Source organism: Ambystoma mexicanum, chromosome 4p (assembly GCF_040938575.1).
Source record: "Ambystoma mexicanum isolate Mex_15411 chromosome 4p, UKY_AmexF1_1, whole genome shotgun sequence".
Classification (NCBI taxonomy): Eukaryota; Metazoa; Chordata; class Amphibia; order Caudata; family Ambystomatidae; genus Ambystoma; species Ambystoma mexicanum.
In genome coordinates this window covers 844,189,506-844,207,729 of record NC_090927.1, presented here as the reverse complement: position 1 = coordinate 844,207,729, position 18,224 = coordinate 844,189,506, and the positions used below count along the sequence as shown (strand labels likewise).

General features: G+C 47.2%; 40 non-coding genes and 18 pseudogenes across 40 annotated transcripts; all 58 read left to right on the top strand.

The window, feature by feature from the left end:
• Positions 1–104: 104 nt before the first annotated feature.
• LOC138462115 (5S ribosomal RNA) lies at positions 105–223 on the top strand. The gene has a single exon (XR_011264719.1). It is a non-coding gene; the product is annotated as a 5S ribosomal RNA (ribosomal RNA).
• A 106-nt stretch (positions 224–329) lies between these two features.
• On the top strand, positions 330–438 carry LOC138458957 (5S ribosomal RNA; annotated as a pseudogene).
• Positions 439–544: 106 nt separating this feature from the next.
• LOC138456997 (5S ribosomal RNA) lies at positions 545–653 on the top strand (annotated as a pseudogene).
• Positions 654–1,116: 463 nt separating this feature from the next.
• Positions 1,117–1,235, top strand: LOC138462687 (5S ribosomal RNA). The gene has a single exon (XR_011265282.1). It is a non-coding gene; the product is annotated as a 5S ribosomal RNA (ribosomal RNA).
• Positions 1,236–1,341: 106 nt separating this feature from the next.
• Positions 1,342–1,460, top strand: LOC138462946 (5S ribosomal RNA). Its single transcript, XR_011265533.1, has one exon. It is a non-coding gene; the product is annotated as a 5S ribosomal RNA (ribosomal RNA).
• Positions 1,461–1,566: 106 nt separating this feature from the next.
• LOC138462933 (5S ribosomal RNA) lies at positions 1,567–1,685 on the top strand. The gene has a single exon (XR_011265521.1). It is a non-coding gene; the product is annotated as a 5S ribosomal RNA (ribosomal RNA).
• A 666-nt stretch (positions 1,686–2,351) lies between these two features.
• Positions 2,352–2,470, top strand: LOC138458206 (5S ribosomal RNA). The gene has a single exon (XR_011262374.1). It is a non-coding gene; the product is annotated as a 5S ribosomal RNA (ribosomal RNA).
• Positions 2,471–2,576: 106 nt separating this feature from the next.
• Positions 2,577–2,695, top strand: LOC138454832 (5S ribosomal RNA). Its single transcript, XR_011261489.1, has one exon. It is a non-coding gene; the product is annotated as a 5S ribosomal RNA (ribosomal RNA).
• A 106-nt stretch (positions 2,696–2,801) lies between these two features.
• LOC138454692 (5S ribosomal RNA) lies at positions 2,802–2,920 on the top strand. Its single transcript, XR_011261358.1, has one exon. It is a non-coding gene; the product is annotated as a 5S ribosomal RNA (ribosomal RNA).
• A 106-nt stretch (positions 2,921–3,026) lies between these two features.
• Positions 3,027–3,135, top strand: LOC138459542 (5S ribosomal RNA; annotated as a pseudogene).
• Positions 3,136–3,598: 463 nt separating this feature from the next.
• Positions 3,599–3,717, top strand: LOC138463641 (5S ribosomal RNA). Its single transcript, XR_011266228.1, has one exon. It is a non-coding gene; the product is annotated as a 5S ribosomal RNA (ribosomal RNA).
• Positions 3,718–3,823: 106 nt separating this feature from the next.
• On the top strand, positions 3,824–3,942 carry LOC138464265 (5S ribosomal RNA). The gene has a single exon (XR_011266845.1). It is a non-coding gene; the product is annotated as a 5S ribosomal RNA (ribosomal RNA).
• Positions 3,943–4,048: 106 nt separating this feature from the next.
• On the top strand, positions 4,049–4,167 carry LOC138455202 (5S ribosomal RNA). Its single transcript, XR_011261843.1, has one exon. It is a non-coding gene; the product is annotated as a 5S ribosomal RNA (ribosomal RNA).
• Positions 4,168–4,273: 106 nt separating this feature from the next.
• LOC138456996 (5S ribosomal RNA) lies at positions 4,274–4,382 on the top strand (annotated as a pseudogene).
• Positions 4,383–4,845: 463 nt separating this feature from the next.
• On the top strand, positions 4,846–4,964 carry LOC138461417 (5S ribosomal RNA). The gene has a single exon (XR_011264032.1). It is a non-coding gene; the product is annotated as a 5S ribosomal RNA (ribosomal RNA).
• A 106-nt stretch (positions 4,965–5,070) lies between these two features.
• Positions 5,071–5,189, top strand: LOC138462114 (5S ribosomal RNA). Its single transcript, XR_011264718.1, has one exon. It is a non-coding gene; the product is annotated as a 5S ribosomal RNA (ribosomal RNA).
• A 106-nt stretch (positions 5,190–5,295) lies between these two features.
• LOC138454819 (5S ribosomal RNA) lies at positions 5,296–5,414 on the top strand. Its single transcript, XR_011261477.1, has one exon. It is a non-coding gene; the product is annotated as a 5S ribosomal RNA (ribosomal RNA).
• Positions 5,415–5,520: 106 nt separating this feature from the next.
• Positions 5,521–5,639, top strand: LOC138462113 (5S ribosomal RNA). Its single transcript, XR_011264716.1, has one exon. It is a non-coding gene; the product is annotated as a 5S ribosomal RNA (ribosomal RNA).
• Positions 5,640–5,745: 106 nt separating this feature from the next.
• On the top strand, positions 5,746–5,854 carry LOC138458956 (5S ribosomal RNA; annotated as a pseudogene).
• Positions 5,855–5,960: 106 nt separating this feature from the next.
• LOC138456995 (5S ribosomal RNA) lies at positions 5,961–6,069 on the top strand (annotated as a pseudogene).
• A 463-nt stretch (positions 6,070–6,532) lies between these two features.
• Positions 6,533–6,651, top strand: LOC138462686 (5S ribosomal RNA). Its single transcript, XR_011265280.1, has one exon. It is a non-coding gene; the product is annotated as a 5S ribosomal RNA (ribosomal RNA).
• A 106-nt stretch (positions 6,652–6,757) lies between these two features.
• On the top strand, positions 6,758–6,876 carry LOC138462921 (5S ribosomal RNA). The gene has a single exon (XR_011265509.1). It is a non-coding gene; the product is annotated as a 5S ribosomal RNA (ribosomal RNA).
• A 106-nt stretch (positions 6,877–6,982) lies between these two features.
• On the top strand, positions 6,983–7,101 carry LOC138462909 (5S ribosomal RNA). Its single transcript, XR_011265497.1, has one exon. It is a non-coding gene; the product is annotated as a 5S ribosomal RNA (ribosomal RNA).
• A 666-nt stretch (positions 7,102–7,767) lies between these two features.
• Positions 7,768–7,886, top strand: LOC138458193 (5S ribosomal RNA). The gene has a single exon (XR_011262372.1). It is a non-coding gene; the product is annotated as a 5S ribosomal RNA (ribosomal RNA).
• Positions 7,887–7,992: 106 nt separating this feature from the next.
• LOC138454807 (5S ribosomal RNA) lies at positions 7,993–8,111 on the top strand. The gene has a single exon (XR_011261466.1). It is a non-coding gene; the product is annotated as a 5S ribosomal RNA (ribosomal RNA).
• Positions 8,112–8,217: 106 nt separating this feature from the next.
• Positions 8,218–8,336, top strand: LOC138454691 (5S ribosomal RNA). Its single transcript, XR_011261357.1, has one exon. It is a non-coding gene; the product is annotated as a 5S ribosomal RNA (ribosomal RNA).
• A 106-nt stretch (positions 8,337–8,442) lies between these two features.
• Positions 8,443–8,551, top strand: LOC138459541 (5S ribosomal RNA; annotated as a pseudogene).
• Positions 8,552–9,014: 463 nt separating this feature from the next.
• Positions 9,015–9,133, top strand: LOC138463640 (5S ribosomal RNA). Its single transcript, XR_011266227.1, has one exon. It is a non-coding gene; the product is annotated as a 5S ribosomal RNA (ribosomal RNA).
• Positions 9,134–9,239: 106 nt separating this feature from the next.
• Positions 9,240–9,358, top strand: LOC138463773 (5S ribosomal RNA). Its single transcript, XR_011266358.1, has one exon. It is a non-coding gene; the product is annotated as a 5S ribosomal RNA (ribosomal RNA).
• Positions 9,359–9,464: 106 nt separating this feature from the next.
• On the top strand, positions 9,465–9,583 carry LOC138455201 (5S ribosomal RNA). Its single transcript, XR_011261842.1, has one exon. It is a non-coding gene; the product is annotated as a 5S ribosomal RNA (ribosomal RNA).
• A 106-nt stretch (positions 9,584–9,689) lies between these two features.
• On the top strand, positions 9,690–9,798 carry LOC138456992 (5S ribosomal RNA; annotated as a pseudogene).
• A 463-nt stretch (positions 9,799–10,261) lies between these two features.
• On the top strand, positions 10,262–10,370 carry LOC138458143 (5S ribosomal RNA; annotated as a pseudogene).
• Positions 10,371–10,476: 106 nt separating this feature from the next.
• On the top strand, positions 10,477–10,595 carry LOC138464895 (5S ribosomal RNA). Its single transcript, XR_011267471.1, has one exon. It is a non-coding gene; the product is annotated as a 5S ribosomal RNA (ribosomal RNA).
• Positions 10,596–10,701: 106 nt separating this feature from the next.
• LOC138463500 (5S ribosomal RNA) lies at positions 10,702–10,820 on the top strand. Its single transcript, XR_011266086.1, has one exon. It is a non-coding gene; the product is annotated as a 5S ribosomal RNA (ribosomal RNA).
• A 106-nt stretch (positions 10,821–10,926) lies between these two features.
• On the top strand, positions 10,927–11,035 carry LOC138458657 (5S ribosomal RNA; annotated as a pseudogene).
• A 463-nt stretch (positions 11,036–11,498) lies between these two features.
• LOC138455485 (5S ribosomal RNA) lies at positions 11,499–11,617 on the top strand (annotated as a pseudogene).
• A 106-nt stretch (positions 11,618–11,723) lies between these two features.
• On the top strand, positions 11,724–11,842 carry LOC138462663 (5S ribosomal RNA). The gene has a single exon (XR_011265257.1). It is a non-coding gene; the product is annotated as a 5S ribosomal RNA (ribosomal RNA).
• Positions 11,843–11,948: 106 nt separating this feature from the next.
• Positions 11,949–12,067, top strand: LOC138454795 (5S ribosomal RNA). Its single transcript, XR_011261455.1, has one exon. It is a non-coding gene; the product is annotated as a 5S ribosomal RNA (ribosomal RNA).
• A 106-nt stretch (positions 12,068–12,173) lies between these two features.
• On the top strand, positions 12,174–12,292 carry LOC138464596 (5S ribosomal RNA). The gene has a single exon (XR_011267174.1). It is a non-coding gene; the product is annotated as a 5S ribosomal RNA (ribosomal RNA).
• A 106-nt stretch (positions 12,293–12,398) lies between these two features.
• On the top strand, positions 12,399–12,507 carry LOC138456563 (5S ribosomal RNA; annotated as a pseudogene).
• A 107-nt stretch (positions 12,508–12,614) lies between these two features.
• Positions 12,615–12,723, top strand: LOC138456591 (5S ribosomal RNA; annotated as a pseudogene).
• Positions 12,724–13,186: 463 nt separating this feature from the next.
• On the top strand, positions 13,187–13,305 carry LOC138463420 (5S ribosomal RNA). The gene has a single exon (XR_011266007.1). It is a non-coding gene; the product is annotated as a 5S ribosomal RNA (ribosomal RNA).
• A 106-nt stretch (positions 13,306–13,411) lies between these two features.
• LOC138453936 (5S ribosomal RNA) lies at positions 13,412–13,530 on the top strand. The gene has a single exon (XR_011260635.1). It is a non-coding gene; the product is annotated as a 5S ribosomal RNA (ribosomal RNA).
• A 106-nt stretch (positions 13,531–13,636) lies between these two features.
• LOC138460262 (5S ribosomal RNA) lies at positions 13,637–13,755 on the top strand. The gene has a single exon (XR_011263031.1). It is a non-coding gene; the product is annotated as a 5S ribosomal RNA (ribosomal RNA).
• A 106-nt stretch (positions 13,756–13,861) lies between these two features.
• LOC138459648 (5S ribosomal RNA) lies at positions 13,862–13,970 on the top strand (annotated as a pseudogene).
• A 463-nt stretch (positions 13,971–14,433) lies between these two features.
• On the top strand, positions 14,434–14,552 carry LOC138462988 (5S ribosomal RNA). The gene has a single exon (XR_011265575.1). It is a non-coding gene; the product is annotated as a 5S ribosomal RNA (ribosomal RNA).
• Positions 14,553–14,658: 106 nt separating this feature from the next.
• Positions 14,659–14,777, top strand: LOC138464894 (5S ribosomal RNA). The gene has a single exon (XR_011267470.1). It is a non-coding gene; the product is annotated as a 5S ribosomal RNA (ribosomal RNA).
• Positions 14,778–14,883: 106 nt separating this feature from the next.
• Positions 14,884–15,002, top strand: LOC138463184 (5S ribosomal RNA). Its single transcript, XR_011265770.1, has one exon. It is a non-coding gene; the product is annotated as a 5S ribosomal RNA (ribosomal RNA).
• Positions 15,003–15,108: 106 nt separating this feature from the next.
• Positions 15,109–15,217, top strand: LOC138459313 (5S ribosomal RNA; annotated as a pseudogene).
• Positions 15,218–15,680: 463 nt separating this feature from the next.
• On the top strand, positions 15,681–15,799 carry LOC138455484 (5S ribosomal RNA; annotated as a pseudogene).
• Positions 15,800–15,905: 106 nt separating this feature from the next.
• Positions 15,906–16,024, top strand: LOC138462897 (5S ribosomal RNA). The gene has a single exon (XR_011265485.1). It is a non-coding gene; the product is annotated as a 5S ribosomal RNA (ribosomal RNA).
• A 106-nt stretch (positions 16,025–16,130) lies between these two features.
• On the top strand, positions 16,131–16,249 carry LOC138461048 (5S ribosomal RNA). The gene has a single exon (XR_011263691.1). It is a non-coding gene; the product is annotated as a 5S ribosomal RNA (ribosomal RNA).
• A 106-nt stretch (positions 16,250–16,355) lies between these two features.
• On the top strand, positions 16,356–16,474 carry LOC138454612 (5S ribosomal RNA). Its single transcript, XR_011261281.1, has one exon. It is a non-coding gene; the product is annotated as a 5S ribosomal RNA (ribosomal RNA).
• Positions 16,475–16,580: 106 nt separating this feature from the next.
• On the top strand, positions 16,581–16,689 carry LOC138458954 (5S ribosomal RNA; annotated as a pseudogene).
• Positions 16,690–16,795: 106 nt separating this feature from the next.
• On the top strand, positions 16,796–16,904 carry LOC138456991 (5S ribosomal RNA; annotated as a pseudogene).
• A 463-nt stretch (positions 16,905–17,367) lies between these two features.
• Positions 17,368–17,486, top strand: LOC138462685 (5S ribosomal RNA). Its single transcript, XR_011265279.1, has one exon. It is a non-coding gene; the product is annotated as a 5S ribosomal RNA (ribosomal RNA).
• Positions 17,487–17,592: 106 nt separating this feature from the next.
• On the top strand, positions 17,593–17,711 carry LOC138462884 (5S ribosomal RNA). Its single transcript, XR_011265471.1, has one exon. It is a non-coding gene; the product is annotated as a 5S ribosomal RNA (ribosomal RNA).
• A 106-nt stretch (positions 17,712–17,817) lies between these two features.
• LOC138462872 (5S ribosomal RNA) lies at positions 17,818–17,936 on the top strand. The gene has a single exon (XR_011265459.1). It is a non-coding gene; the product is annotated as a 5S ribosomal RNA (ribosomal RNA).
• Positions 17,937–18,224: the final 288 nt, after the last annotated feature.

Here is an 18,224-nt window from a genome sequence, read left to right as displayed (position 1 = left end):
TTTGTACTCCAAGTTCAGGAAGTGAGCCATTTCTCAATTGCCTTTCAAAACTGCAAGGTCTAGCCGACTAGATGCTTAAAAGTACAAAACTCACAAGGCCCAGAGCCTACGGCCACACCACACTGAATGCGCCCGATCTCGTCTGATCTCGGAAGCTAAGCAGTGTCGGGCCTCGTTAGTACCTGGATGGGAGACCGCCTGGGAATACCAGGTGCTGTAGGCTTTTTTGTGCTCCAAGTTCAGGAAGTGAGCCATTTCACAATTGCCTTTCAAAACTGCAAGGTCTAGCCGACTAGATGCTTAAAAGTACAAAACTCACAAGGCCCAGAGCCTACGGCCACACCACACTGAATGCGTCTGATCTTGGAAGCTAAGCAGTGTCGGGCCTCGTTAGTACCTGGATGGGAGACCGCCTGGGAATACCAGGTGCTGTAGGCTTTTTTGTGCTCCAAGTTCAGGAAGTGAGCCATTTCACAATTGCCTTTCGAAACTGCAAGGTCTAGCCGACTAGATGCTTAAAAGTACAAAACTCACTAGGCCCAGAGCCTACGGCCACACCACACTGAATGCGCCCGATCTCGGAAGCTAAGCAGGGTCGGGCCTAGTTAGTACCTGGATGGGAGACTGCCTGGGAATACCAGGTGCTGTAGGCTTTTTTGTGCTCCATGATTAGTAATTGCGCAACTTCTCAATTATTTTTCAAATTTGGTATGTTTCCAAAATAATTGTATCCCGTTTTATAGCGGAAATGTTGGACAACATCATGAGGGCTGGAGCTACCTTTTTACATAGAATTAGCATACAGGTAGTGTGTTCATGGGTAATAAATCGACTTTCACATGTAATGCAGTACAGAGAATATTGAGTCCTTCAAGAGGCATGAAAGAAAACCATTATTGTGTTGATTGTTCTCTCCACCTCCCTGCAACAGACACAGGATGGATGAATTAAAGTTATCCTACCAGACATAGGAGTCCTGAATGGGCCCACCAGTCTTATATATCTCGCCTGATCGAGCCTGATCGAGCGATGAGCGTGGTATCATGTTGCAAGTGGCTGCATGGCTTAGCTTACTAAATGCAAATGCATAAGAGTAATATTCTTAGCATTCCTAGTGCCTACGGCCACACCACACTGAATGCACCCGATCTCTTCTGATCTCGGAAGTTAAGCAGTGTCAGGCCTAGTTAGTACCTGGATGGGAGACCGCCTGGGAATACCAGGTGCTGTAGGCTTTTTTGTGCTCCAAGTTCAGGAAGTGAGCCCTTTCTCAATTGCCTTTTAAAACTGCAAGGTCTAGCCGACTAGATGCTTAAAAGTACAAAACTCACTAGGCCCAGAGCCTACGGCCACACCACACTGAATGCGCCTGATCTCGTCTGATCTCAGAAGCTAAGCAGTGTCGGGCCTAGTTAGTACCTGGATGGGAGACCACCTGGGAATACCAGGTGCTGTAGGCTTTTTTGTGCTCCAAGTTCAGGAAGTGAGCCATTTCACAATTGCCTTTCAACACTGCAAGGTCTAGCCGACTAGATGCTTAAAAGTACAAAACTCACTAGGCCCAGAGCCTACGGCCACACCACACTGAATGCGCCTGATCTCGTCTGATCTCAGAAGCTAAGCAGTGTCGGGCCTAGTTAGTACCTGGATGGGAGACCACCTGGGAATACCAGGTGCTGTAGGCTTTTTTGTGCTCCAAGTTCAGGAAGTGAGCCATTTCACAATTGCCTTTCAAAACTGCAAGGTCTAGCCGACTAGATGCTTAAAAGTACAAAACTCACTAGTCCCAGAGCCTACGGCCATGCGCCCGATCTCGGAAGCTAAGCAGGGTCGGGCCTAGTTAGTACCTGGATGGGAGACTGCCTGGGAATACCAGGTGCTGTAGGCTTTTTTGTGCTCCATGATTAGTAATTGCGCAACTTCTCAATTATTTTTCAAATTTGGTATGTTTCCAAAATAATTGTATCCCGTTTTATAGCGGAAATGTTGGACAACATCATGAGGGCTGGAGCTACCTTTTTACATAGAATTAGCATACAGGTAGTGTGTTCATGGGTAATAAATCGACTTTCACATGTAATGCAGTACAGAGAATATTGAGTCCTTCAAGAGGCATGAAAGAAAACCATTACTGTGTTGATTGTTCTCTCCACCTCCCTGCAACAGACACAGGATGGATGAATTAAAGTTATCCTACCAGACATAGGAGTCCTGAATGGGCCCACCAGTCTTATATATCTCGCCTGATCGAGCCTGATCGAGCGATGAGCGTGGTATCATGTTGCAAGTGGCTGCATGGCTTAGCTTACTAAATGCAAATGCATAAGAGTAATATTCTTAGCATTCCTAGAGCCTACGGCCACACCACACTGAATGCACCCGATCTCGTCTGATCTCGGAAGTTAAGCAGTGTTAGGCCTAGTTAGTACCTGGATGGGAGACCGCCTGGGAATACCAGGTGCTGTAGGCTTTTTTGTGCTCCAAGTTCAGGAAGTGAGCCCTTTCTCAATTGCCTTTCAAAACTGCAAGGTCTAGCCGACTAGATGCTTAAAAGTACAAAACTCACTAGGCCCAGAGCCTACGGCCACACCACACTGAATGCGCCTGATCTCGTCTGATCTCAGAAGCTAAGCAGTGTCGGGCCTAGTTAGTACCTGGATGGGAGACCGCCTGGGAATACCAGGTGCTGTAGGCTTTTTTGTACTCCAAGTTCAGGAAGTGAGCCATTTCTCAATTGCCTTTCAAAACTGCAAGGTCTAGCCGACTAGATGCTTAAAAGTACAAAACTCACAAGGCCCAGAGCCTACGGCCACACTACACTGAATGCGCCCGATCTTGTCTGATCTCGGAAGCTAAGCAGTGTCGGGCCTCGTTAGTACCTGGATGGGAGACCGCCTGGGAATACCAGGTGCTGTAGGCTTTTTTGTGCTCCAAGTTCAGGAAGTGAGCCATTTCACAATTCCGTTTCAAAACTGCAAGGTCTAGCCGACTAGATGCTTAAAAGTACAAAACTCACTAGGCCCAGAGCCTACGGCCACACCACACTGAATGCGCCCGATCTCGGAAGCTGAGCAGGGTCAGGCCTAGTTAGTACCTGGATGGGAGACTGCCTGGGAATACCAGGTGCTGTAGGCTTTTTTGTGCTCCATGATTAGTAATTGCGCAACTTCTCAATTATTTTTCAAATTTGGTATGTTTCCAAAATAATTGTATCCCGTTTTATAGCGGAAATGTTGGACAACATCATGAGGGCTGGAGCTACCTTTTTACATAGAATTAGCATACAGGTAGTGTGTTCATGGGTAATAAATCGACTTTCACATGTAATGCAGTACAGAGAATATTGAGTCCTTCAAGAGGCATGAAAGAAACCCATTATTGTGTTGATTGTTCTCTCCACCTCCCTGCAACAGACACAGGATGGATGAATTAAAGTTATCCTACCAGACATAGGAGTCCTGAATGGGCCCACCAGTCTTATATATCTCGCCTGATCGAGCCTGATCGAGCGATGAGCGTGGTATCATGTTGCAAGTGGCTGCATGGCTTAGCTTACTAAATGCAAATGCATAAGAGTAATATTCTTAGCATTCCTAGAGCCTACGGCCACACCACACTGAATGCACCCGATCTCGTCTGATCTTGGAAGTTAAGCAGTGTCAGGCCTAGTTAGTACCTGGATGGGAGACCGCCTGGGAATACCAGGTGCTGTAGGCTTTTTTGTGCTCCAAGTTCAGGAAGTGAGCCCTTTCTCAATTGCCTTTTAAAACTGCAAGGTCTAGCCGACTAGATGCTTAAAAGTACAAAACTCACAAGGCCCAGAGCCTACAGCCACACCACACTGAATGCGCCTGATCTCGTCTGATCTCGGAAGCTAAGCAGTGTCGGGCCTCGTTAGTACCTGGATGGGAGACCGCCTGGGAATACCAGGTGCTGTAGGCTTTTTTGTGCTCCAAGTTCAGGAAGTGAGCCATTTCTCAATTGCCTTTCAAAACTGCAAGGTCTAGCTGACTAGATGCTTAAAAGTACAAAACTCACAAGGTCCAGAGCCTGCGGCCACACCACACTGAATGCGCCCCATCTCGTCTGATCTCGGAAGCTAAGCAGTGTCGGGCCTCGTTAGTACCTGGATGGGAGACCGCCTGGGAATACCAGGTGCTGTAGGCTTTTTTGTGCTCCAAGTTCAGGAAGTGAGCCATTTCTCAATTGCCTTTCAAAACTGCAAGGTCTAGCTGACTAGATGCTTAAAAGTACAAAACTCACTAGGCCCAGAGCCTACGGCCACACCACACTGAATGCGCCCGATCTCGGAAGCTAAGCAGGGTCGGGCCTAGTTAGTACCTGGATGGGAGACTGCCTGGGAATACCAGGTGCTGTAGGCTTTTTTGTGCTCCATGATTAGTAATTGCGCAAATTCTCAATTATTTTTCAAATTTGGTATGTTTCCAAAATAATTGTATCCCGTTTTATAGCGGAAATGTTGGACAACATCATGAGGGCTGGAGCTACCTTTTTACATAGAATTAGCATACAGGTAGTGTGTTCATGGGTAATAAATCGACTTTCACATGTAATGCAGTACAGAGAATATTGAGTCCTTCAAGAGGCATGAAAGAAACCCATTATTGTGTTGATTGTTCTCTCCACCTCCCTGCAACAGACACAGGATGGATGAATTAAAGTTATCCTACCAGACATAGGAGTCCTGAATGGGCCCACCAGTCTTATATATCTCGCCTGATCGAGCCTGATCGAGCGATGAGCGTGGTATCATGTTGCAAGTGGCTGCATGGCTTAGCTTAATAAATGCAAATGCATAAGAGTAATATTCTTAGCGTTCCTAGAGCCTACGGCCACACCACACTGAATGCACCCGATCTCGTCTGATCTCGGAAGTTAAGCAGTGTCAGGCCTAGTTAGTACCTGGATGGGAGACCGCCTGGGAATACCAGGTGCTGTAGGCTTTTTTGTGCTCCAAGTTCAGGAAGTGAGCCCTTTCTCAATTGCCTTTTAAAACTGCAAGGTCTAGCCGACTAGATGCTTAAAAGTACAAAACTCACAAGGCCCAGAGCCTACGGCCACACCACACTGAATGCGCCCGATCTCGTCTGATCTCGGAAGCTAAGCAGTGTCGGGCCTCGTTAGTACCTGGATGGGAGACCGCCTGGGAATACCAGGTGCTGTAGGCTTTTTTGTGCTCCAAGTTCAGGAAGTGAGCCATTTCACAATTGCCTTTCAAAACTGCAAGGTCTAGCCGACTAGATGCTTAAAAGTACAAAACTCACTAGGCCCAGAGCCTACGGCCACACCACACTGAATGCGCCTGATCTCGTCTGATCTCAGAAGCTAAGCAGTGTCGGGCCTAGTTAGTACCTGGATGGGAGACCGCCTGGGAATACCAGGTGCTGTAGGCTTTTTTGTACTCCAAGTTCAGGAAGTGAGCCATTTCTCAATTGCCTTTCAAAACTGCAAGGTCTAGCCGACTAGATGCTTAAAAGTACAAAACTCACAAGGCCCAGAGCCTACGGCCACACCACACTGAATGCGCCCGATCTCGTCTGATCTCGGAAGCTAAGCAGTGTCGGGCCTCGTTAGTACCTGGATGGGAGACCGCCTGGGAATACCAGGTGCTGTAGGCTTTTTTGTGCTCCAAGTTCAGGAAGTGAGCCATTTCACAATTGCCTTTCAAAACTGCAAGGTCTAGCCGACTAGATGCTTAAAAGTACAAAACTCACAAGGCCCAGAGCCTACGGCCACACCACACTGAATGCGTCTGATCTTGGAAGCTAAGCAGTGTCGGGCCTCGTTAGTACCTGGATGGGAGACCGCCTGGGAATACCAGGTGCTGTAGGCTTTTTTGTGCTCCAAGTTCAGGAAGTGAGCCATTTCACAATTGCCTTTCGAAACTGCAAGGTCTAGCCGACTAGATGCTTAAAAGTACAAAACTCACTAGGCCCAGAGCCTACGGCCACACCACACTGAATGCGCCCGATCTCGGAAGCTAAGCAGGGTCGGGCCTAGTTAGTACCTGGATGGGAGACTGCCTGGGAATACCAGGTGCTGTAGGCTTTTTTGTGCTCCATGATTAGTAATTGCGCAACTTCTCAATTATTTTTCAAATTTGGTATGTTTCCAAAATAATTGTATCCCGTTTTATAGCGGAAATGTTGGACAACATCATGAGGGCTGGAGCTACCTTTTTACATAGAATTAGCATACAGGTAGTGTGTTCATGGGTAATAAATCGACTTTCACATGTAATGCAGTACAGAGAATATTGAGTCCTTCAAGAGGCATGAAAGAAAACCATTATTGTGTTGATTGTTCTCTCCACCTCCCTGCAACAGACACAGGATGGATGAATTAAAGTTATCCTACCAGACATAGGAGTCCTGAATGGGCCCACCAGTCTTATATATCTCGCCTGATCGAGCCTGATCGAGCGATGAGCGTGGTATCATGTTGCAAGTGGCTGCATGGCTTAGCTTACTAAATGCAAATGCATAAGAGTAATATTCTTAGCATTCCTAGAGCCTACGGCCACACCACACTGAATGCACCCGATCTCTTCTGATCTCGGAAGTTAAGCAGTGTCAGGCCTAGTTAGTACCTGGATGGGAGACCGCCTGGGAATACCAGGTGCTGTAGGCTTTTTTGTGCTCCAAGTTCAGGAAGTGAGCCCTTTCTCAATTGCCTTTTAAAACTGCAAGGTCTAGCCGACTAGATGCTTAAAAGTACAAAACTCACTAGGCCCAGAGCCTACGGCCACACCACACTGAATGCGCCTGATCTCGTCTGATCTCAGAAGCTAAGCAGTGTCGGGCCTAGTTAGTACCTGGATGGGAGACCACCTGGGAATACCAGGTGCTGTAGGCTTTTTTGTGCTCCAAGTTCAGGAAGTGAGCCATTTCACAATTGCCTTTCAACACTGCAAGGTCTAGCCGACTAGATGCTTAAAAGTACAAAACTCACTAGGCCCAGAGCCTACGGCCACACCACACTGAATGCGCCTGATCTCGTCTGATCTCAGAAGCTAAGCAGTGTCGGGCCTAGTTAGTACCTGGATGGGAGACCACCTGGGAATACCAGGTGCTGTAGGCTTTTTTGTGCTCCAAGTTCAGGAAGTGAGCCATTTCACAATTGCCTTTCAAAACTGCAAGGTCTAGCCGACTAGATGCTTAAAAGTACAAAACTCACTAGTCCCAGAGCCTACGGCCATGCGCCCGATCTCGGAAGCTAAGCAGGGTCGGGCCTAGTTAGTACCTGGATGGGAGACTGCCTGGGAATACCAGGTGCTGTAGGCTTTTTTGTGCTCCATGATTAGTAATTGCGCAACTTCTCAATTATTTTTCAAATTTGGTATGTTTCCAAAATAATTGTATCCCGTTTTATAGCGGAAATGTTGGACAACATCATGAGGGCTGGAGCTACCTTTTTACATAGAATTAGCATACAGGTAGTGTGTTCATGGGTAATAAATCGACTTTCACATGTAATGCAGTACAGAGAATATTGAGTCCTTCAAGAGGCATGAAAGAAAACCATTACTGTGTTGATTGTTCTCTCCACCTCCCTGCAACAGACACAGGATGGATGAATTAAAGTTATCCTACCAGACATAGGAGTCCTGAATGGGCCCACCAGTCTTATATATCTCGCCTGATCGAACCTGATCGAGCGATGAGCGTGGTATCATGTTGCAAGTGGCTGCATGGCTTAGCTTACTAAATGCAAATGCATAAGAGTAATATTCTTAGCATTCCTAGAGCCTACGGCCACACCACACTGAATGCACCCGATCTCGTCTGATCTCGGAAGTTAAGCAGTGTTAGGCCTAGTTAGTACCTGGATGGGAGACCGCCTGGGAATACCAGGTGCTGTAGGCTTTTTTGTGCTCCAAGTTCAGGAAGTGAGCCCTTTCTCAATTGCCTTTCAAAACTGCAAGGTCTAGCCGACTAGATGCTTAAAAGTACAAAACTCACTAGGCCCAGAGCCTACGGCCACACCACACTGAATGCGCCTGATCTCGTCTGATCTCAGAAGCTAAGCAGTGTCGGGCCTAGTTAGTACCTGGATGGGAGACCGCCTGGGAATACCAGGTGCTGTAGGCTTTTTTGTACTCCAAGTTCAGGAAGTGAGCCATTTCTCAATTGCCTTTCAAAACTGCAAGGTCTAGCCGACTAGATGCTTAAAAGTACAAAACTCACAAGGCCCAGAGCCTACGGCCACACTACACTGAATGCGCCCGATCTTGTCTGATCTCGGAAGCTAAGCAGTGTCGGGCCTCGTTAGTACCTGGATGGGAGACCGCCTGGGAATACCAGGTGCTGTAGGCTTTTTTGTGCTCCAAGTTCAGGAAGTGAGCCATTTCACAATTCCGTTTCAAAACTGCAAGGTCTAGCCGACTAGATGCTTAAAAGTACAAAACTCACTAGGCCCAGAGCCTACGGCCACACCACACTGAATGCGCCCGATCTCGGAAGCTGAGCAGGGTCAGGCCTAGTTAGTACCTGGATGGGAGACTGCCTGGGAATACCAGGTGCTGTAGGCTTTTTTGTGCTCCATGATTAGTAATTGCGCAACTTCTCAATTATTTTTCAAATTTGGTATGTTTCCAAAATAATTGTATCCCGTTTTATAGCGGAAATGTTGGACAACATCATGAGGGCTGGAGCTACCTTTTTACATAGAATTAGCATACAGGTAGTGTGTTCATGGGTAATAAATCGACTTTCACATGTAATGCAGTACAGAGAATATTGAGTCCTTCAAGAGGCATGAAAGAAACCCATTATTGTGTTGATTGTTCTCTCCACCTCCCTGCAACAGACACAGGATGGATGAATTAAAGTTATCCTACCAGACATAGGAGTCCTGAATGGGCCCACCAGTCTTATATATCTCGCCTGATCGAGCCTGATCGAGCGATGAGCGTGGTATCATGTTGCAAGTGGCTGCATGGCTTAGCTTACTAAATGCAAATGCATAAGAGTAATATTCTTAGCATTCCTAGAGCCTACGGCCACACCACACTGAATGCACCCGATCTCGTCTGATCTTGGAAGTTAAGCAGTGTCAGGCCTAGTTAGTACCTGGATGGGAGACCGCCTGGGAATACCAGGTGCTGTAGGCTTTTTTGTGCTCCAAGTTCAGGAAGTGAGCCCTTTCTCAATTGCCTTTTAAAACTGCAAGGTCTAGCCGACTAGATGCTTAAAAGTACAAAACTCACAAGGCCCAGAGCCTACGGCCACACCACACTGAATGCGCCTGATCTCGTCTGATCTCGGAAGCTAAGCAGTGTCGGGCCTCGTTAGTACCTGGATGGGAGACCGCCTGGGAATACCAGGTGCTGTAGGCTTTTTTGTGCTCCAAGTTCAGGAAGTGAGCCATTTCTCAATTGCCTTTCAAAACTGCAAGGTCTAGCTGACTAGATGCTTAAAAGTACAAAACTCACAAGGTCCAGAGCCTGCGGCCACACCACACTGAATGCGCCCCATCTCGTCTGATCTCGGAAGCTAAGCAGTGTCGGGCCTCGTTAGTACCTGGATGGGAGACCGCCTGGGAATACCAGGTGCTGTAGGCTTTTTTGTGCTCCAAGTTCAGGAAGTGAGCCATTTCTCAATTGCCTTTCAAAACTGCAAGGTCTAGCTGACTAGATGCTTAAAAGTACAAAACTCACTAGGCCCAGAGCCTACGGCCACACCACACTGAATGCGCCCGATCTCGGAAGCTAAGCAGGGTCGGGCCTAGTTAGTACCTGGATGGGAGACTGCCTGGGAATACCAGGTGCTGTAGGCTTTTTTGTGCTCCATGATTAGTAATTGCGCAAATTCTCAATTATTTTTCAAATTTGGTATGTTTCCAAAATAATTGTATCCCGTTTTATAGCGGAAATGTTGGACAACATCATGAGGGCTGGAGCTACCTTTTTACATAGAATTAGCATACAGGTAGTGTGTTCATGGGTAATAAATCGACTTTCACATGTAATGCAGTACAGAGAATATTGAGTCCTTCAAGAGGCATGAAAGAAACCCATTATTGTGTTGATTGTTCTCTCCACCTCCCTGCAACAGACACAGGATGGATGAATTAAAGTTATCCTACCAGACATAGGAGTCCTGAATGGGCCCACCAGTCTTATATATCTCGCCTGATCGAGCCTGATCGAGCGATGAGCGTGGTATCATGTTGCAAGTGGCTGCATGGCTTAGCTTACTAAATGCAAATGCATAAGAGTAATATTCTTAGCATTCCTAGAGCCTACGGCCACACCACACTGAATGCGTCTGATCTCGGAAGTTAAGCAGTGTCAGGCCTAGTTAGTACCTGGATGGGAGACCGCCTGGGAATACCAGGTGCTGTAGGCTTTTTTGTGCTCCAAGTTCAGGAAGTGAGCCCTTTCTCAATTGCCTTTTAAAACTGCAAGGTCTAGCCGACTAGATGCTTAAAAGTACAAAACTCACTCGGCCCAGAGCCTAAGGCCACACCACACTGAATGCGCCTGATCTCGTCTGATCTCAGAAGCTAAGCAGTGTCGGGCCTAGTTAGTACCTGGATGGGAGACCGCCTGGGAATACCAGGTGCTGTAGGCTTTTTTGTACTCCAAGTTCAGGAAGTGAGCCATTTCTCAATTGCCTTTCAAAACTGCAAGGTCTAGCCGACTAGATGCTTAAAAGTACAAAACTCACAAGGCCCAGAGCCTACGGCCACACCACACTGAATGCGCCCGATCTCGTCTGATCTCGGAAGCTAAGCAGTGTCGGGCCTTGTTAGTACCTGGATGGGAGACCGCCTGTGAATACCAGGTGCTGTAGGCTTTTTTGTGCTCCAAGTTCAGGAAGTGAGCCATTTCACAATTGCCTTTCAAAACTGCAAGGTCTAGCCGACTAGATGCTTAAAAGTACAAAACTCACAAGGCCCAGAGCCTACGGCCACACCACACTGAATGCGTCTGATCTCGGAAGCTAAGCAGTGTAGGGCCTCGTTAGTACCTGGATGGGAGACTGCCTGGGAATACCAGGTGCTGTAGGCTTTTTTGTGCTCCATGATTAGTAATTGCGCAACTTCTCAATTATTTTTCAAATTTGGTATGTTTCCAAAATAATTGTATCCCGTTTTATAGCGGAAATGTTGGACAACATCATGAGGGCTGGAGCTACCTTTTTACATAGAATTAGCATACAGGTAGTGTGTTCATGGGTAATAAATCGACTTTCACATGTAATGCAGTACAGAGAATATTGAGTCCTTCAAGAGGCATGAAAGAAAACCATTATTGTGTTGATTGTTCTCTCCACCTCCCTGCAACAGACACAGGATGGATGAATTAAAGTTATCCTACCAGACATAGGAGTCCTGAATGGGCCCACCAGTCTTATATATCTCGCCTGATCGAGCCTGATCGAGCGATGAGCGTGGTATCATGTTGCAAGTGGCTGCATGGCTTAGCTTACTAAATGCAAATGCATAAGAGTAATATTCTTAGCATTCCTAGAGCCTACGGCCACACCACACTGAATGCACCCGATCTCGTCTGATCTCGGAAGTTAAGCAGTGTCAGGCCTAGTTAGTACCTGGATGGGAGAAGGCCTGGGAATACCAGGTGCTGTAGGCTTTTTTGTGCTCCAAGTTCAGGAAGTGAGGCCTTTCTCAATTGCCTTTTAAAACTGCAAGGTCTAGCCGACTAGATGCTTAAAAGTACAAAACTCACTAGGCCCAGAGCCTACGGCCACACCACACTGAATGCGCCTGATCTCGTCTGATCTCAAAAGCTAAGCAGTGTCGGGCCTAGTTAGTACCTGGATGGGAGACCACCTGGGAATACCAGGTGCTGTAGGCTTTTTTGTGCTCCAAGTTCAGGAAGTGAGCCATTTCACAATTGCCTTTCAAAACTGCAAGGTCTAGCCGACTAGATGCTTAAAAGTACAAAACTCACTCGGCCCAGAGCCTACGGCCACACCACACTGAATGCGCCTGATCTCGTCTGATCTCAGAAGCTAAGCAGTGTCGGGCCTAGTTAGTACCTGGATGGGAGACCGCCTGGGAATACCAGGTGCTGTAGGCTTTTTTGTACTCCAAGTTCAGGAAGTGAGCCATTTCTCAATTGCCTTTCAAAACTGCAAGGTCTAGCCGACTAGATGCTTAAAAGTACAAAACTCACAAGGCCCAGAGCCTACGGCCACACCACACTGAATGCGCCCGAACTCGTCTGATCTCGGAAGCTAAGCAGTGTCGGGCCTCGTTAGTACCTGGATGGGAGACCGCCTGGGAATACCAGGTGCTGTAGGCTTTTTTGTGCTCCAAGTTCAGGAAGTGAGCCATTTCACAATTGCCTTTCAAAACTGCAAGGTCTAGCCGACTAGATGCTTAAAAGTACAAAACTCACAAGGCCCAGAGCCTACGGCCACACCACACTGAATGCGTCTGATCTCAGAAGCTAAGCAGTGTAGGGCCTCGTTAGTACCTGGATGGGAGACCGCCTGGGAATACCAGGTGCTGTAGGCTTTTTTGTGCTCCAAGTTCAGGAAGTGAGCCTATTTCACAATTGCCTTTCAAAACTGCAAGGTCTAGCCGACTAGATGCTTAAAAGTACAAAACTCTCTAGGCCCAGAGCCTACGGCCACACCACACTGAATGCACCCGATCTCGGAAGCTAAACAGGGTCGGGCCTAGTTAGTACCTGGATGGGAGACTGCCTGGGAATACCAGGTGCTGTAGGCTTTTTTGTGCTCCATGATTAGTAATTGCGCAACTTCTCAATTATTTTTCAAATTTGGTATGTTTCCAAAATAATTGTATCCCGTTTTATAGCGGAAATGTTGGACAACATCATGAGGCCTGGAGCTACCTTTTTACATAGAATTAGCATACAGGTAGTGTGTTCATGGGTAATAAATCGACTTTCACATGTAATGCAGTACAGAGAATATTGAGTCCTTCAAGAGGCATGAAAGAAAACCATTATTGTGTTGATTGTTCTCTCCACCTCCCTGCAACAGACACAGGATGGATGAATTAAAGTTATCCTACCAGACATAGGAGTCCTGAATGGGCCCACCAGTCTTATATATCTCGCCTGATCGAGCCTGATCGAGCGATGAGCGTGGTATCATGTTGCAAGTGGCTGCATGGCTTAGCTTACTAAATGCAAATGCATAAGAGTAATATTCTTAGCATTCCTAGAGCCTACGGCCACACCACACTGAATGCACCCGATCTCGTCTGATCTCGGAAGTTAAGCAGTGTCAGGCCTAGTTAGTACCTGGATGGGAGACTGCCTGGGAATACCAGGTGCTGTAGGCTTTTTTGTGCTCCAAGTTCAGGAAGTGAGCCCTTTCTCAATTGCCTTTTAAAACTGCAAGGTCTAGCCGACTAGATGCTTAAAAGTACAAAACTCACAAGCCCCAGAGCCTACGGCCACACCACACTGAATGTGCCTGATCTCGTCTGATCTCGGAAGCTAAGCAGTGTCGGGCCTCGTTAGTACCTGGATGGGAGACCGCCTGGGAATACCAGGTGCTGTAGGCTTTTTTGTGCTCCAAGTTCAGGAAGTGAGCCATTTCTCAATTGCCTTTCAAAACTGCAAGGTCTAGCTGACTAGATGCTTAAAAGTACAAAACTCACTAGGCCCAGAGCCTACGGCCACACCACACTGATTGCGCCCGATCTCGTCTGATCTCGGAAGCTAAGCAGTGTCGGGCCTAGTTAGTACCTGGATGGGAGACCACCTGGGAATACCAGGTGCTGTAGGCTTTTTTGTACTCCAAGTTCAGGAAGTGAGCCATTTCACAATTGCCTTTCAAAACTGCAAGGTCTAGCCGACTAGATGCTTAAAAGTACAAAACTCACTAGGCCCAGAGCCTACGGCCACACCGCACTGAATGCGCCCAATCTCGGAAGCTAAGCAGGGTCAGGCCTAGTTAGTACCTGGATGGGAGACTGCCTGGGAATACCAGGTGCTGTAGGCTTTTTTGTGCTCCATGATTAGTAATTGCGCAAATTCTCAATTATTTTTCAAATTTGGTATGTTTCCAAAATAATTGTATCCCGTTTTATAGCGGAAATGTTGGACAACATCATGAGGGCTGGAGCTACCTTTTTACATAGAATTAGCATACAGGTAGTGTGTTCATGGGTAATAAATCGACTTTCACATGTAATGCAGTACAGAGAATATTGAGTCCTTCAAGAGGCATGAAAGAAACCCATTATTGTGTTGATTGTTCTCTCCACCTCCCTGCAACAGACACAGGATGGATGAATTAAAGTTATCCTACCAGACATAGGAGTCCTGAATGGGCCCACCAGTCTTATATATCTCGCCTGATCGAGCCTGATCGAGCGATGAGCGTGGTATCATGTTGCAAGTGGCTGCATGGCTTAGCTTACTAAATGCAAATGCATAAGAGTAATATTCTTAGCATTCCTAGAGCCTACGGCCACACCACACTGAATGCACCCGATCTCGTCTGATCTCGGAAGTTAAGCAGTGTCAGACCTAGTTAGTACCTGGATGGGAGACCGCCTGGGAATACCAGGTGCTGTAGGCTTTTTTGTGCTCCAAGTTCAGGAAGTGAGCCCTTTCTCAATTGCCTTTTAAAACTGCAAGGTCTAGCCGACTAGATGCTTAAAAGTACAAAACTCACTAGGCCCAGAGCCTAAGGCCACACCACACTGAATGCGCCTGATCTCGTCTGATCTCAGAAGCTAAGCAGTGTCGGGCCTAGTTAGTACCTGGATGGGAGACCGCCTGGGAATACCAGGTGCTGTAGGCTTTTTTGTACTCCAAGTTCAGGAAGTGAGCCATTTCTCAATTGCCTTTCAAAACTGCAAGGTCTAGCCGACTAGATGCTTAAAAGTACAAAACTCACAAGGCCCAGAGCCTACGGCCACATCACACTGAATGCGCCCGATCTCGTCTGATCTCGGAAGCTAAGCAGTGTCGGGCCTTGTTAGTACCTGGATGGGAGACCGCCTGGGAATACCAGGTGCTGTAGGCTTTTTTGTGCTCCAAGTTCAGGAAGTGAGCCATTTCACAATTGCCTTTCAAAACTGCAAGGTCTAGCCGACTAGATGCTTAAAAGTACAAAACTCACAAGGCCCAGAGCCTACGGCCACACCACACTGAATGCGTCTGATTTCGGAAGCTAAGCAGTGTAGGGCCTCGTTAGTACCTGGATGGGAGACTGCCTGGGAATACCAGGTGCTGTAGGCTTTTTTGTGCTCCATGATTAGTAATTGCGCAACTTCTCAATTATTTTTCAAATTTGGTATGTTTCCAAAATAATTGTATCCCGTTTTATAGCGGAAATGTTGGACAACATCATGAGGGCTGGAGCTACCTTTTTACATAGAATTAGCATACAGGTAGTGTGTTCATGGGTAATAAATCGACTTTCACATGTAATGCAGTACAGAGAATATTGAGTCCTTCAAGAGGCATGAAAGAAAACCATTATTGTGTTGATTGTTCTCTCCACCTCCCTGCAACAGACACAGGATGGATGAATTAAAGTTATCCTACCAGACATAGGAGTCCTGAATGGGCCCACCAGTCTTATATATCTCGCCTGATCGAGCCTGATCGAGCGATGAGCGTGGTATCATGTTGCAAGTGGCTGCATGGCTTAGCTTACTAAATGCAAATGCATAAGAGTAATATTCTTAGCATTCCTAGAGCCTACGGCCACACCACACTGAATGCACCCGATCTCGTCTGATCTCGGAAGTTAAGCAGTGTCAGGCCTAGTTAGTACCTGGATGGGAGAAGGCCTGGGAATACCAGGTGCTGTAGGCTTTTTTGTGCTCCAAGTTCAGGAAGTGAGGCCTTTCTCAATTGCCTTTTAAAACTGCAAGGTCTAGCCGACTAGATGCTTAAAAGTACAAAACTCACTAGGCCCAGAGCCTACGGCCACACCACACTGAATGCGCCTGATCTCGTCTGATCTCAGAAGCTAAGCAGTGTCGGGCCTAGTTAGTACCTGGATGGGAGACCACCTGGGAATACCAGGTGCTGTAGGCTTTTTTGTGCTCCAAGTTCAGGAAGTGAGCCATTTCACAATTGTCTTTCAAAACTGCAAGGTCTAGCCGACTAGATGCTTAAAAGTACAAAACTCACTCGGCCCAGAGCCTACGGCCACACCACACTGAATGCGCCTGATCTCGTCTGATCTCAGAAGCTAAGCAGTGTCGGGCCTAATTAGTACCTGGATGGGAGACCGCCTGGGAATACCAGGTGCTGTAGGCTTTTTTGTACTCCAAGTTCAGGAAGTGAGCCATTTCTCAATTGCCTTTCAAAACTGCAAGGTCTAGCCGACTAGATGCTTAAAAGTACAAAACTCACAAGGCCCAGAGCCTACGGCCACACCACACTGAATGCGTCCGAACTCGTCTGATCTCGGAAGCTAAGCAGTGTCGGGCCTCGTTAGTACCTGGATGGGAGACCGCCTGGGAATACCAGGTGCTGTAGGCTTTTTTGTGCTCCAAGTTCAGGAAGTGAGCCATTTCACAATTGCCTTTCAAAACTGCAAGGTCTAGCCGACTAGATGCTTAAAAGTACAAAACTCACAAGGCCCAGAGCCTACGGCCACACCACACTGAATGCGTCTGATCTTGGAAGCTAAGCAGTGTCGGGCCTCGTTAGTACCTGGATGGGAGACCGCCTGGGAATACCAGGTGCTGTAGGCTTTTTTGTGCTCCAAGTTCAGGAAGTGAGCCATTTCACAATTGCCTTTCGAAACTGCAAGGTCTAGCCGACTAGATGCTTAAAAGTACAAAACTCACTAGGCCCAGAGCCTACGGCCACACCACACTGAATGCGCCCGATCTCGGAAGCTAAGCAGGGTCGGGCCTAGTTAGTACCTGGATGGGAGACTGCCTGGGAATACCAGGTGCTGTAGGCTTTTTTGTGCTCCATGATTAGTAATTGCGCAACTTCTCAATTATTTTTCAAATTTGGTATGTTTCCAAAATAATTGTATCCCGTTTTATAGCGGAAATGTTGGACAACATCATGAGGGCTGGAGCTACCTTTTTACATAGAATTAGCATACAGGTAGTGTGTTCATGGGTAATAAATCGACTTTCACATGTAATGCAGTACAGAGAATATTGAGTCCTTCAAGAGGCATGAAAGAAAACCATTATTGTGTTGATTGTTCTCTCCACCTCCCTGCAACAGACACAGGATGGATGAATTAAAGTTATCCTACCAGACATAGGAGTCCTGAATGGGCCCACCAGTCTTATATATCTCGCCTGATCGAGCCTGATCGAGCGATGAGCGTGGTATCATGTTGCAAGTGGCTGCATGGCTTAGCTTACTAAATGCAAATGCATAAGAGTAATATTCTTAGCATTCCTAGAGCCTACGGCCACACCACACTGAATGCACCCGATCTCTTCTGATCTCGGAAGTTAAGCAGTGTCAGGCCTAGTTAGTACCTGGATGGGAGACCGCCTGGGAATACCAGGTGCTGTAGGCTTTTTTGTGCTCCAAGTTCAGGAAGTGAGCCCTTTCTCAATTGCCTTTTAAAACTGCAAGGTCTAGCCGACTAGATGCTTAAAAGTACAAAACTCACTAGGCCCAGAGCCTACGGCCACACCACACTGAATGCGCCTGATCTCGTCTGATCTCAGAAGCTAAGCAGTGTCGGGCCTAGTTAGTACCTGGATGGGAGACCACCTGGGAATACCAGGTGCTGTAGGCTTTTTTGTGCTCCAAGTTCAGGAAGTGAGCCATTTCACAATTGCCTTTCAACACTGCAAGGTCTAGCCGACTAGATGCTTAAAAGTACAAAACTCACTAGGCCCAGAGCCTACGGCCACACCACACTGAATGCGCCTGATCTCGTCTGATCTCAGAAGCTAAGCAGTGTCGGGCCTAGTTAGTACCTGGATGGGAGACCACCTGGGAATACCAGGTGCTGTAGGCTTTTTTGTGCTCCAAGTTCAGGAAGTGAGCCATTTCACAATTGCCTTTCAAAACTGCAAGGTCTAGCCGACTAGATGCTTAAAAGTACAAAACTCACTAGTCCCAGAGCCTACGGCCATGCGCCCGATCTCGGAAGCTAAGCAGGGTCGGGCCTAGTTAGTACCTGGATGGGAGACTGCCTGGGAATACCAGGTGCTGTAGGCTTTTTTGTGCTCCATGATTAGTAATTGCGCAACTTCTCAATTATTTTTCAAATTTGGTATGTTTCCAAAATAATTGTATCCCGTTT